A 12,217-nucleotide genomic window follows, 5' to 3' on the forward strand; every position below is an offset into this window, starting at 1 on the left:
CGTTTTTGTCGCATCAGCGGCATTCAATCGGACGACGTTCAGAATGCTGTGGGATGCTGCTTATGAACGCAGCCTCCTGAATTTATAGAGATAAAACTAATCTACAGCTAAAGAATCTAAGAAATCTTCGAAATATAGAAAAGGAATAGTTAAGGAAGAGTGACATAAGAAATGGCGAGAGAATAACGTTTGAGGTGCAAACAGGACATCTAGGTCAATGCCTGGCCTAGCTCTCGGTTCTGAATCCCGGCTGCGACCTCCGAGCAACAAATCCCACCCCTTCCAACCCCTTCCAGACAAGCCATGAACCTACTACTGGCTGCTGGAGGATGCAGGAGGTCGCATCCTGCCCTGCCACTCGATAAAGATTCGAACGACGGCCTTGAAGTTTGCTCTGATTCAAAGAGAACTTCCTTTCATAGAAAAATTTTCTTCAAAAAAAGATGAGAATTAAGATATCTCTTATATGTACAATTTTGTTTTAAATAAAATATGTATTCCAATTACTAAGACCCTAGACTACCTCAGGATGTCATCATTCCACTTTTGATGAAGAGTTCCCGGAGTAATCAACTTCTCACTCTGTTGAAGGAAGAAAGAAGTTTATGGAGGATAGCCAGGAGCAAAGTCTGCAGTTAAAAGGGGGAAGAAACAGGAGATACGCAGGATTGCAGGGATACACTCACCCAAGGAGGATGGAGAAAGCGGAGAGGACATCTAGGTCAATGCCTGTCCTCGCTCCAGGGTTCGTATCCCGGCTACAACCTCCGATCAAAACCACCCACTACTGCAACCCTCTCCTTGTTGAGACTATGTGTTCAACCACCACGCCTTCAGCGTCGCGTGGTGCTGCTAGAAAAGCCGCCATACTTGGCTCTCTACAAGGTGGGGCAGAAATTGATGGCAATGAAATTTTGATGAAATTGATTTTGGAGGTTAGTGAAATAATAAAATAAAGAATAATTATTTTTAATTTAATGTCTCCTATTTGGTGACCAATATATTTATCAGCGTTTGTAGTACGTAATATTAAAGTCCTGACATTCATGGTCTTAATGTCAAAGGTTCGGAATTATATCTGAATCGTTAAAACATCCCTCTTTTGTCAAAAAATCATGCCTTTCCCAGTTATGGCATGACTTTCGCCTCACCCAGTGTGCAGTCTGCCTGGGGTTCTCCCTCTTTCTCTCCGTGTCTCACTCTCTCCTGGTAACTAGGCCATCAGATCGATTCTGCAGTGGCACCAACACGCTGCAAGCATTGCCACCACCACGGTAGCCGGTCGTCTCAAGTTTCTCCAGCTTGGTCTGGGTTAGGTCTGGGTTAGATCTTCTTCGAGGCCACTCCAGACTTTGGATTCTGGTCATAGAACGCTAGGCAAGTGTCTCTACACTTGTGAAACGTGTTCCTCTGGTCACGTGCAGTGAAATGTCGCCTCTTTTGTTGGATATTTTTCCAAATGGCACTGGTGTGGCTCATTGAAATAAAATTTTGTGGATATTTTTCAGGAATAAAATTTTATATGGAACAAATTTTCAGGGGCATTAGAAATTATCTCAAACTAACCTAATTTTAAATTCCTTTTTGTAAATAGTCACGACAGATGCTTCTGTTTCAGGAAAATGCTGAAGTATTTTCGCTTTTGAGTTTAAATGGACAAAATGGCGAGGGTTAAAAGGTGAAGAAGGTCTCTGTTAGATGTCGGCTAATTGACCCTGGTGTAATCGTTCCTGGAAATTGTTTTGAAATGACGGGTTGTCGGAATATCCTCGATTAACTGCAACTAGTGTTTAGCGGAATGATGTTATCAAGCGTACGCGAAGTTTAATGACGCAAAATGGCGGTGACGTGCACGATACGTTATTCTACTTTCCGTGCTAACCTCATGTCTCATTATTCATTGTAAATGCCTTTGAATACTACACAAGAACCTCCTCGAACACCTAGACGATCTTCATTTTCAACACGGAACTCCTGCACACTTTGTTCGCAAACTCGGTACATCAGTTTCCAGCGTTGATGTATACTTCCTCGGCAACGAAGTACATGAAGAACGGACCCTTGAAACATTTACAGGATCACTTAGAAACTTCTCAAACTAACAACCGAAACTTTCATCGCTAAACTTTCCTGTACTATCATTGGCACTATTCCTCATGTTAAAATTTTCAGGACACGAGGTGTTTATAAAAAGGATTGTTAGAGAGCGAGGGATAGATTTGTCCATCTGACCTGAATGCAAAAGTACAAGAACTTTGTAAACGAATGTCTGATCCATATAAATGACTCACGGTTCCTATCTGATCAGTCTTCAAGAACATCAACAAGTGTTAAGTCGAGCAACGATCCCGGTTCATTGGGGCCAGTGATCGAGTCTCGGTCAGCAGCTCTGGATCTGACCTGGATGCAAGATTCATCGTTCCTCGACCACTCAGACAACGGGCCAGTTCAATTTTTCCACTGCATCCACGATGATCCTGACTATCATTGACCTCGATCCCCTGGTATCGAGGCCGAGATTATCGTGTCCCGACACGATAGCCAGCCTTTTTGTGGACGTTACGACAGCCATTATGTAATTGTTACGTGGAGTAGACGTTTAAAAGGAACCACGTTCATCGTGTACACTGAGATTTAACTTTGAAGTGGAGGACCGATAAAAAAGTGACAATTTAATTTTGATTTTAATTATTGTTTTCCAGACTTGAAATTATTTATCGGTTTTAGTAGATTCAATGGTGTTTCTTTTCACGTTTTTTACATGGACCAATTAGATTAATTGAGAGGAGAAAACGTTCACGCGAGAATCTAATAAGCTGGGAAAAAATTTCAATTCAATGGTAAATAATTTTTTTTTTCTTTTTTAGTGATTTCTTTTTTGCATTGAACACGTTGGTCCGTGTTTCCTTTTAATTAACATGGTTATTCAATTTACAAACTGAAATCAGGAACCAACAACGTGGGAGCTAAGATTAGAAAACGCAGGTTAGACTTTGAAATCAGCCGACAGATCTTGGATTCAATTGTTATTTATAGGTCCATCAACTTGAACTTGTTTTATAATTTGACGAGGAATGGTGCGTGTGATAATCGTTTACAGTAATTGTTGGTACAATTAGGCACCATATATTTTTATAAAATATTTTAGATGTTGTGAAATTAATCTTATTTGGTAAATAAAAACTTTGGGAAAGTTGAGATTTTTGGGAAGAATCTGTGGTAAAAGTTGAATAATGCGAGGTACAAAACCTTGAAGATTGTAATTCTGAAGTGACGAGGCTGAAGAAAGGACAGGAAAAGAAAGGGACGCGAGTTTGAGTGGAAACTGCTGAGTTACGTTCCTCTGGTATCATCGGCAAGACTCACAACCAGCTCTGCTGACTCGAGAATCTTTGCTTTGTCTCTGGACGAGTCTCTCTCCAGCGAAGTCAGCTTGTAACATGGTTTCTTTTCAGCCTGAGAGAGTCTCAATCGATGTAACATGAATGGAACTTCATGAATGTGTCTAATAAACTGTGAGCACAGATCGCTTAATTCTATTTTCCTAATTTCCTCATTTCCAGCTTCAATTTCCCATTTTCCGGCCCAATTTCCCATTTTCCAACCTCAGTTTCCCAATTTTCAATTTCACTCAAAGTTTCCCAAGAAAATTGGAAACTCCTTTCGGCAAATATTCTCCCACCAATTAATCATCCAATCCCTTCAACCCCAAATCCTCTGTCCTACATTAAAACACTATAACAACGCCGCTATTACCATTAAACTACCTAAAAATGGATCGGCGGTGATTCTGCACCCGGCATGCATGAGAATCAGTGAAAAAGAGTGTAGCAGGGAGCGAGTCTCGAGCGATTTTCCGGCTAGAAAATCGACAAGGGCCGAGCATGCAAGCGTGCTCACTTAACGCGAGTCTAGGAAGGGGTTCGAGGGATCGATTTCTCGCTTCTTTGCGTGAGGGGTGCATGCGCGTTGCAACTAGGGCAGAGACGACGCCGACGCCGACGCCATCGACGAATACAAGTCTGCCGCAATGAAAAGCTCTAAGCATCAACGCCACGGCCGAGGTACGCGTGCATGAAAATGAACCGGATGAGCTTGGAAAATCAGGGAAAATACGATACATGGGGCGCGCAGGAACACGGGGATGGGGTGTGAGATACAAAGACATTAATGGAAGAGATGAGAAACAAAAAAAATTAAACTCAATCAAAAAAAAAGAAAATTCGCAAGAAAACAACAGGAAGAAAAATAAAAGATAGAAAAGCGACAGACAGAACAGAGAAGATAAGTCAACGGAACGTGATGCCGAAGCGCAACGCGTGCCAAAGCAAACAGAGAAGGATGCCGGGTACAGGAGCGAGAGGCAGAGCACAAAAACGTCGCTGTGTTCGAACAATCAAGAGAAGCAGAAAAAAGTCATCCGAACGAGATCGCAATCTCTGAAAAAGAAAACAAGAAAGAATTCGTAACGCAAGATAAGAGTCGAATACAACTACGAGCGCGCTAATTCGAAGAAGGACGGAATTGTGCGAGGGGAAAAAGGGCTCAGTCCGTGCGAGTCGAAGAGGAATGCAGCGTACGAAGAAAAAAAGGAAAACGAAAAAGGAGAAAAGAGCTCGAAAGAAGCGAGTTGCCCAGATAAAAAACAACCGGTGGAACGGGAACAACGCGCGACAGAGAGGGAACAGAGCGAGAAGGAAGCGGGCAGACAGCAAAGCGGAAGAAAGAACAGAGATAAACGGCCACTCTCTCCGTCAATGCACCACACATGTCGACCTAGTTCATAGAACAAGGCTGAATGCCAAGTCACACGAACGAGTGACGTGATGAGGGACCGGGGATCTGCACGGAATTGCGGGGACGAGTTCGAGATAAGAACACGCGAGATTTAGCTGTCATTTTCTATTATTGGCAACCGTACACGGGATGCAGGATGTTCCGGAGAAATTCGTATCGTTTCGAGCGCGTTGTATTTAGGTAAGGTTGGGTTTACGCAATGATAGAGCGCTGGGACTGGCACGTGAGTTTCGGCGGTTCGTAAGTCAACGACACGGGCGTCAAACGTGGCAAATGGGCGGAGGAAAAATTCAGTATTATTCGCAAAAATATTTTTAGCGGTATAGTCATTGGTGTAAATAAAATTTTCCTACCAGAAGATGGACCAGGTCCATTATTGCTGTCTACTCCTCACTTTCACGAGACAACAAATACTTCTGAAGAATAGTGAATTAATTTCTAAATTGTAATTAGTACCCGAATCAAGTAAAGGAAAGTGATTGTAAACAAGTCACATATGGAAAGTCACGTCAAAATGTTAATTGAAAAATCGTGATAGGAAAGAAGATGTTCATAATGGACAGTTTGACGTGAACAGGTCGAACTGGAATCCTCGTGTTCAAACAACTCGCGTTCCACGAGGTCGTACAACACTGACCTGCGAACAGCATTCTTCTACGAGCAGCTCTATCGGGTCACGCGCTAATAATAGGGTCTTTGATATTAAAATAACTCGGTGACGCGTCACATTATTGGTCCACTCGTAGATCACGGCCAAGGATACTCGATGATGTCTACAGAGAATTCTTACATTTCTTAATTTACTTGATCTGTTTGGTTATCTGTCTTTTACTTTCTTCTTCTTCTGTATTTGGATTTTGGGAACTTCACTAATTTGGTCATAAGTGGTACCATTTTTCTATTTCCCGCTTTTCATGCTCCAGTTTCCCATTTCCCACTTTTCATTCTCCAATTTTCCACTTCCCACCCTTCATTTCCCATTTCCCACTCTTCATTTTCCAATTTTCCACTCCCCACCCTTCATTTCCCGCTTTTCATGCTCCAGTTTCCCATTTCCCACTCCTCATTTTCCAATTTTCCATTTCCCACCCTTCATTTCCCGCTTCTCATGCTCCAGTTTCCCATTTGCCACTCTTCATTTTCCAATTTTCCATTTCCCACCCTTCATTTTCTAATTTTCCCATCCCCACCCCCACAAAATGAACCTTGAATCAGAATTATAGGATCGAGAGATTGCTAATAAATCCGAGGAATTAAACGAGTCGATCGATGAAACGTTCGTGGATCGAGACTGGTTCGAGAATCCGTATCGAATTTCTCGAGGAAGAAACGCCAAGCGGCTTCGCCAGTTTCGCTGTAGCGAGACGAGAAATGCAACTGGGTCTCTGCATCTCGAAATAGCGCGTGCATCATGCACTTTCCGATGCGACGAGGTTGCGAAAGTTCGTGGTTCCCGTGAAATTGTTGCAAAACCGCGACAGGCAACGTGCAAATATTTCGCCTTGGTCGTCGACCGAAGAAGAAGCTTGGAAATTAATGAAATTTTCTGGTGAAAGTGTAATTCAGATGAAAGTTTCGAACAAACTCTGAATCCCACTATGAACTTCTGTTTCCTGAAATTTGATATACTTTGTTTTTTGTTCAGTTGTAAAGGAAATGTGTTCTAAACAATTTCCAATAAGAAATGAATTTTATAAGAAAATAAATAAATTATCTGTTTGTATGCATTGAATATAAATATTGTTATAGCTTTTTCTTTATTGGAAACAAACTTTATTATTTTATGAAAAGATATTGAATCACATATTGTCTACAATTTTCGAAAGCTACTGTAACCAGTGTTCTGTTGACACAGAAGTAAAATATCCGATCGAAATTTGTGTTTTCACGGCCTGAATTCAATTCTCTTGCTTCAATAATGAAAGTTAATTTATGAGGCGCAGACGCATTGGATCTCTGCACTCGAATTGGTTACACAACTGAAAATAGCACGTGTACCGAAAACATTTAGAATGGCTGTGCCTCTTCTTCCATCTCCTTCTTTTTGATCATCCATTCGAGCAAGCATTGTGTAGAAAAAAAAAGTATCAAATTTAATAAATAATTTTCGCGCCACTAAGAAAAGAAAAATTAAAAATGTTTAATAGAACTGGATTAAGAAGTTTTATTAAATAATGTAAAGAGCAAAAAATAATTTAATGCTAATTTTATATTTTTGGCAAAAAATGTGATTTTCTTCATTGTGACCCGTAAACAAAAATAATAATAAAAAAAAAAGAAAGATATTTCGATAAAATAAGAAACCGTCGTCACCGATAAAAACTATTAATAACCGAATAAAAAATTCGCGAACGCCTCTTAAATATTCGTTATGGCTAACACACATCGTCGTGATGGAAACACCGTCTCAAGAATAGCACGAACAAATGCAATTCTGACGTGCAGCTGCTCAAACAACCGGCAGGTCTGCCTTCGGAACCATGCACGATACGTGTGTGAAAATTGCGATACCGATGCTGAAGTACGAGCCGTGAAAATTACTTGAAAAAATATTTTCAAAAATAATTCAGACATAAATTGACAAAAAAAGAAAGATTTCTTAAGGAATAACAGGCAAAAGTTGCAATAAATTGTAAAAAAAACCACTATTATTAAATTTTTTAATTTTCTATTGAATTTTACTGCAATATTCACGTTTCTCTTTCCTTCAGTCGGATAATCTAAGGTTTGAACTTGGGGTCCTTAACAGCCCGTTCAATATTAAGAATGCAACTTACTTGTCTGTTTTTAAGGTTTTACGGGGAACTATAAACTTCGCCGGCGATACCCCAGCCAGAGTTATTAGGCTCGTTAGGGCAAAGCCGCATTAAAGAAGCGAATTTGTGACCGGTCGGACACAATTTATCGATTTCACGGGAGCTTACGGTAAAGCGAGCCCTGACTCTCGTGTTTGAGAATCAGTAAAAAAATAATCAATTTCAGAAACTTTGTTACACGTGATACGCGTGAAACGCTCTTGAACTTTCTCACCCTGAAATCGTATACTCGTGGAACGAAATTCCCTAGAATAGTGGAGTGTATTTGTATTTATAGTTCATTCAAAGAGATGGGACGTTCAAAAGATAGAGACATATCAAACATTAGACACGTCAAATCAACAGAAGAAATTCCCTAGGAATACCAAGAGAGGTCTAGGGAATAGGTCTAGGGAATCTAATAAGAACATTGCAAACAAGAAGTAATGAAACATTTTATGAAGCTTCTTAGATTCTGAAGCGGTGGATGATTCTTGGAAGCAGTCAAATACTCGTTCGACTGCTTTATTTTCAAAGTAACCCCCCATCCCTCGCCATTTCGATCCGTTACACGTTACCCGAACGAAATTGTGTCGAAGTCCGCAGCGAGGTTAAGGGCCACAGATACGTTCACCGCGGAGACCTCCCACGGTGGACGATCTTCTCTTTTCTGCTTTCTTCCATCTTTCTCGTTTCGTTCGTTTTCCCCTTTTTTTCGCGGCTACACATGGCCGGACACAAACGACCATTTGTGTACACTTTCGAGCACGTTGCTTACCGATATTTTTGCTGGAACCCCAAGAGAAATCGCTACCAGTTGATAAACCGCACTATCCGACATTGAAAGTCCCTAAGGAACGCTATGTTCACCCTAACTCTTACAAATTCCTAGTAATTGCTTCATTTTATTACAGATAATCCATTTCTTGAGGGTCTATTAACACGAAACCTTAATCCCCACATGAGAAAATGAAATTCCCTAGATGTTCATTTCACTTCCCAAGCTATCCAGCTAATCCCAGTGATTTTCACCCGTGAAACAAGTGTCCCATCGTGGCTCATTGTGTCCCAAATTAGGTCAAGCTCGTTAGAAACAAAATTAAGATCGCTAAATGATCGATTAAAAGCGACAAAGGTCCCGTTTCACAGCGGCTAATTGCTTTTTCCTTTGCGAGTGCCTCGAACCAACCCATAGATAAAGACAGGAATGAATCATAAAAGAAGAGTTACTTCACGATTCTGAATAACAGAACAATCCTCTGTCTGTAAAAAAGAAACAGGGTACCAGTAAATTGTTAGGACCCTGTCTTTGAGCTTCCAGGCAATTGCAAATGAAGAAAGAAACACAACTGGCACTACATCAACTGTAGCAAACCTCTGTCCAAGATGCAACAGAAGCAGTGCTAAGAATTGGGATATTCGTGATCTTAGAAACAAATTTCTCTGATCGAGTGGAGGAGCGATTAACGGTGCAGTCGCATTACGAAACAGCACCGGAATAAACCACGAGGGCAGGAGAAAGAAAGACGGAAGGAAGGGACGCCAATTCGCGTGGGTGCGTATAATCTCGCAAGTTTACTCGTGCCACTGCGATACACACCGGTCCTGCTTTATTGTGTCGGCGACATACGCGACAGAGAACATCAAACGCCCGACTGTGCGCGCGTAAGCGAACGCTTGTTTACAGCGCGTTTAGACAGGCTTTCGTGGCCTCATGGTTTTCTAAGCGTTCTCCTTTCGGCGCCGACCCGCTCGTTTCTTTCTTTTCCCTTGATTTTGCGCCGGACGTGTGTTCATGCTAGAGCTGGTGGACGCAGAGCGTGAAAATAAGGCTTGAAGTATATTTGAAGATGTGAGATGAAGATCTTGTAATTAGAGAGGTTAGGTTTAGTATCAATACTTAATCTGATACATGCTGTGTCTTCCAACTGACAAAAATCTAACCAAAAAGGTACAGTGTGATTCACGAAAGGACACCATACATCAATGATTAAATCTACACGTCAATACAAGCAAACATTATGATCTGGACATTCATGCTGAACCATTCCAAACCTCCAGACTCGCAAAACGTTCAAAAAGAATCCAAGTCCGAATGATTTTATCCTTGAAACAAGACTTAACCTCAAAATCCCCGCCATAATTCCAGTGCATAACATTGGAGACCGATCGAAGTGCTTCGTCATTCCCAAAAGAACGTTTGGCACCGTCATCAGTCGACAAAATTCTCAAAATCACCTTTCGAAAACGTTTCGGATCTTGACCGGAGACGCATCGAGAAGAAGCTTAGAGAGTGCAAGAAAATCAACGCTGGAGAGGAAGCGGACGAAGCAAAAAGGACATCGAAAGAAGAGAAACACGCTCGTCCTTTCGGTGTCTCGCGAACCAACAGGCGCGCCACACGGTTTTGATCCCGAAGGAATGTCGTCGGCCGTGAGAGAAACGAGGACCAGCGGCAGCAGGCAGCAGGCAGACCAGATAAGAAAAATCAGCGACCAAGAGGAATCTATGCTTCTCACAGTGGCGAAAGTGAGCTGAGAGAAGCCCATCGTCAATCGGCCTTGAACCCACCGGCCAGGATCGCTGATCTCAGCCGTGAATGCATCCTGATAAAGGATGTGGGCGTTCGTGAAAAACGAACAGAACGTCAGGGGCCGTCACACAACGGACGCTTCTTCGATTTTGCCTGGCTCGTTCAGGGAATCGCGAACCTGTATCCGCTGGAATCTACATCGTATCTTTTGTTACCGACGATACGGATGAGGATGGGGGGTTAGGTTGGGTTAGATTGATCGAACGCTTTGGAAGTCGTCGCAATGGATTTTGTGGCGAAACGTCGAGTGTGACAGCGGCTTGAGGCCTCGAACAGTGATTTCACTGTGTCTTTTTCTTTTTCTTAGAAACACCTTTAAATTTCTTGGACTCTTTTCATTATTTGAAATGTTAAATCACTTACTTGAAGAAGCATTAAAATTTCCCGCCAAAAGTGAATTAGTGCCAAAAATGAACTCACCTGAAACAGAAAGACCAGCAAATTGTTAGAATATGAATAAACAATATACTGGTTTATTATTAAAGAAAAAAAGGAGTTAACCCTTAATTAGTAATATACTGGTCAAAATCACTCGCGTGTCCCTAAAGCTCCCCCCCTCCCGGGTACTTGAGAGCTCAGAACTGATTACTTGTCCTTTTATTAAACAATCAAAGATTAAAATATGATAGCAATGAGTTGTATGCAGAAAAAAATGGCGTTGTAGTCTGCAACCGTTGACACGATGGCATCATCGTTGCGTCCCAACGACCAGTGTCCTCCGCGTCTCTTTCACACCCCCTCCCCGCGTCTCTGACGTAGCTTTCCACCTTGGTTCTAACTGAGATGCGTCGAGCAACAATGCGCTCTCGTCTGCTCGGATATAACCTCGCCATTGTCCCCTGGACGGTTTAAAACGCGTTAGAAGGAGAGAACAAGAAGCTGCCATGATATCCCGACGAAATACAGACGGTCTGCCCTGACTCCGCGGGCATAATGCGGACATTCAGACACGTACAGCGCGACCAAACAAGAAATCTGTTGTCTCATCCTTTTTCAATGGCGCAAAATACCATAACCTAACAGTCGGGTCTTAATTAGGCAATTTGTTAGCCCTGGAAGATTATAGGGCACCCTCAAACCCTACAGTTGGATCAGTTGTGTCCTGGACTTATGCTGTTTTAATTAAACTTAAGCATACAAATTTTTAATGAATGAAGTTTCATATATTGAAACGTAACCTTAAAAAACGTGGTCTAAAATTTTATTTTTAGGGAAGATTACTCTTAAATTTACAGTAATTTAAATCTTACAATTTATCTGAAAGAGAATCACCTACCAACAAACAGAGCTCGAAATACGAGGCCGAGTGTCGACCATCAAGATCCCCAGAAGAACTCGTAAAACTTGCCTCGAGGATGCATCGCTGACTGGTAGCTCAAAATACAACGATTCCAAGAACGAATTGTCCAATTTCGCCCAGCAAACAATGCGTAATTTAGATCGACCCGAGACAACGTTCTCTCTTTAATTAATTGCGAATGTTTCCGTTTGTATTTCGTGCCGCTACGACAAGAACTTCGTGAAAGGATACCTTGGCAAAAGTATGTTACTAATTCTTCTCGTATATTTAAAATTAATGAATATGTTTCCCAAATCGCCCCATAGATCAAACATAACTGTAGGTGTTATGGATGCTCTTGGAACCTAACCTCAAAAATTCTAGAACCTAACTTTAAAATCTAATGTTGATATATATATTTTTTATTTGGAAGTTCATTGGAAGCCAGAAGGTACACGCTCGAATATCGACCCAGTGCATTTCTCCTGGCCATTATTCCGAGCAAAGCTCGGCCTTGCACTATCTTTGCCAACTCTGGCCAAGCCTATTTATAGGGGAAGCTTTGAAAGTCGACGTCCAGGTCACGCCGGACCCTGAACGCCGAAATACTCGCACCGCGAGTGCATTGGACAGTGTCTTCGCCCTCTTTGCGATCGACCATTGCCAAAAGCTGACGTAACGCAGTGAAAACGATATCAGGTGTTCGATTGAAAGCTACAATGGTCTTAACATCGTCTCTGTTACTTTCTTTCC

The 12,217-nt window shown here is 41.8% G+C and overlaps 1 protein-coding gene across 7 annotated transcripts in view; it reads right to left on the bottom strand.

The window, feature by feature from the left end:
• Positions 1–12,217, bottom strand: part of Ecr (ecdysone receptor) — a 101,351-nt gene that overhangs the window by 59,460 nt on the left and 29,674 nt on the right. The window contains exon 3 of one of the 7 annotated variants that reach the window (XM_034329148.2): positions 10,549–10,605. The exons of the other annotated variants lie outside the window; for them this stretch is intronic. The gene's annotated coding sequence lies outside the window, so the exon portion shown is untranslated. The remainder of the gene's footprint in view (positions 1–10,548; positions 10,606–12,217) is intronic. 7 annotated transcript variants of the gene reach the window in all.

This window comes from Osmia lignaria, chromosome 8 (assembly GCF_051020975.1).
Source record: "Osmia lignaria lignaria isolate PbOS001 chromosome 8, iyOsmLign1, whole genome shotgun sequence".
Lineage (NCBI taxonomy): Eukaryota > Metazoa > Arthropoda > Insecta > Hymenoptera > Megachilidae > Osmia > Osmia lignaria.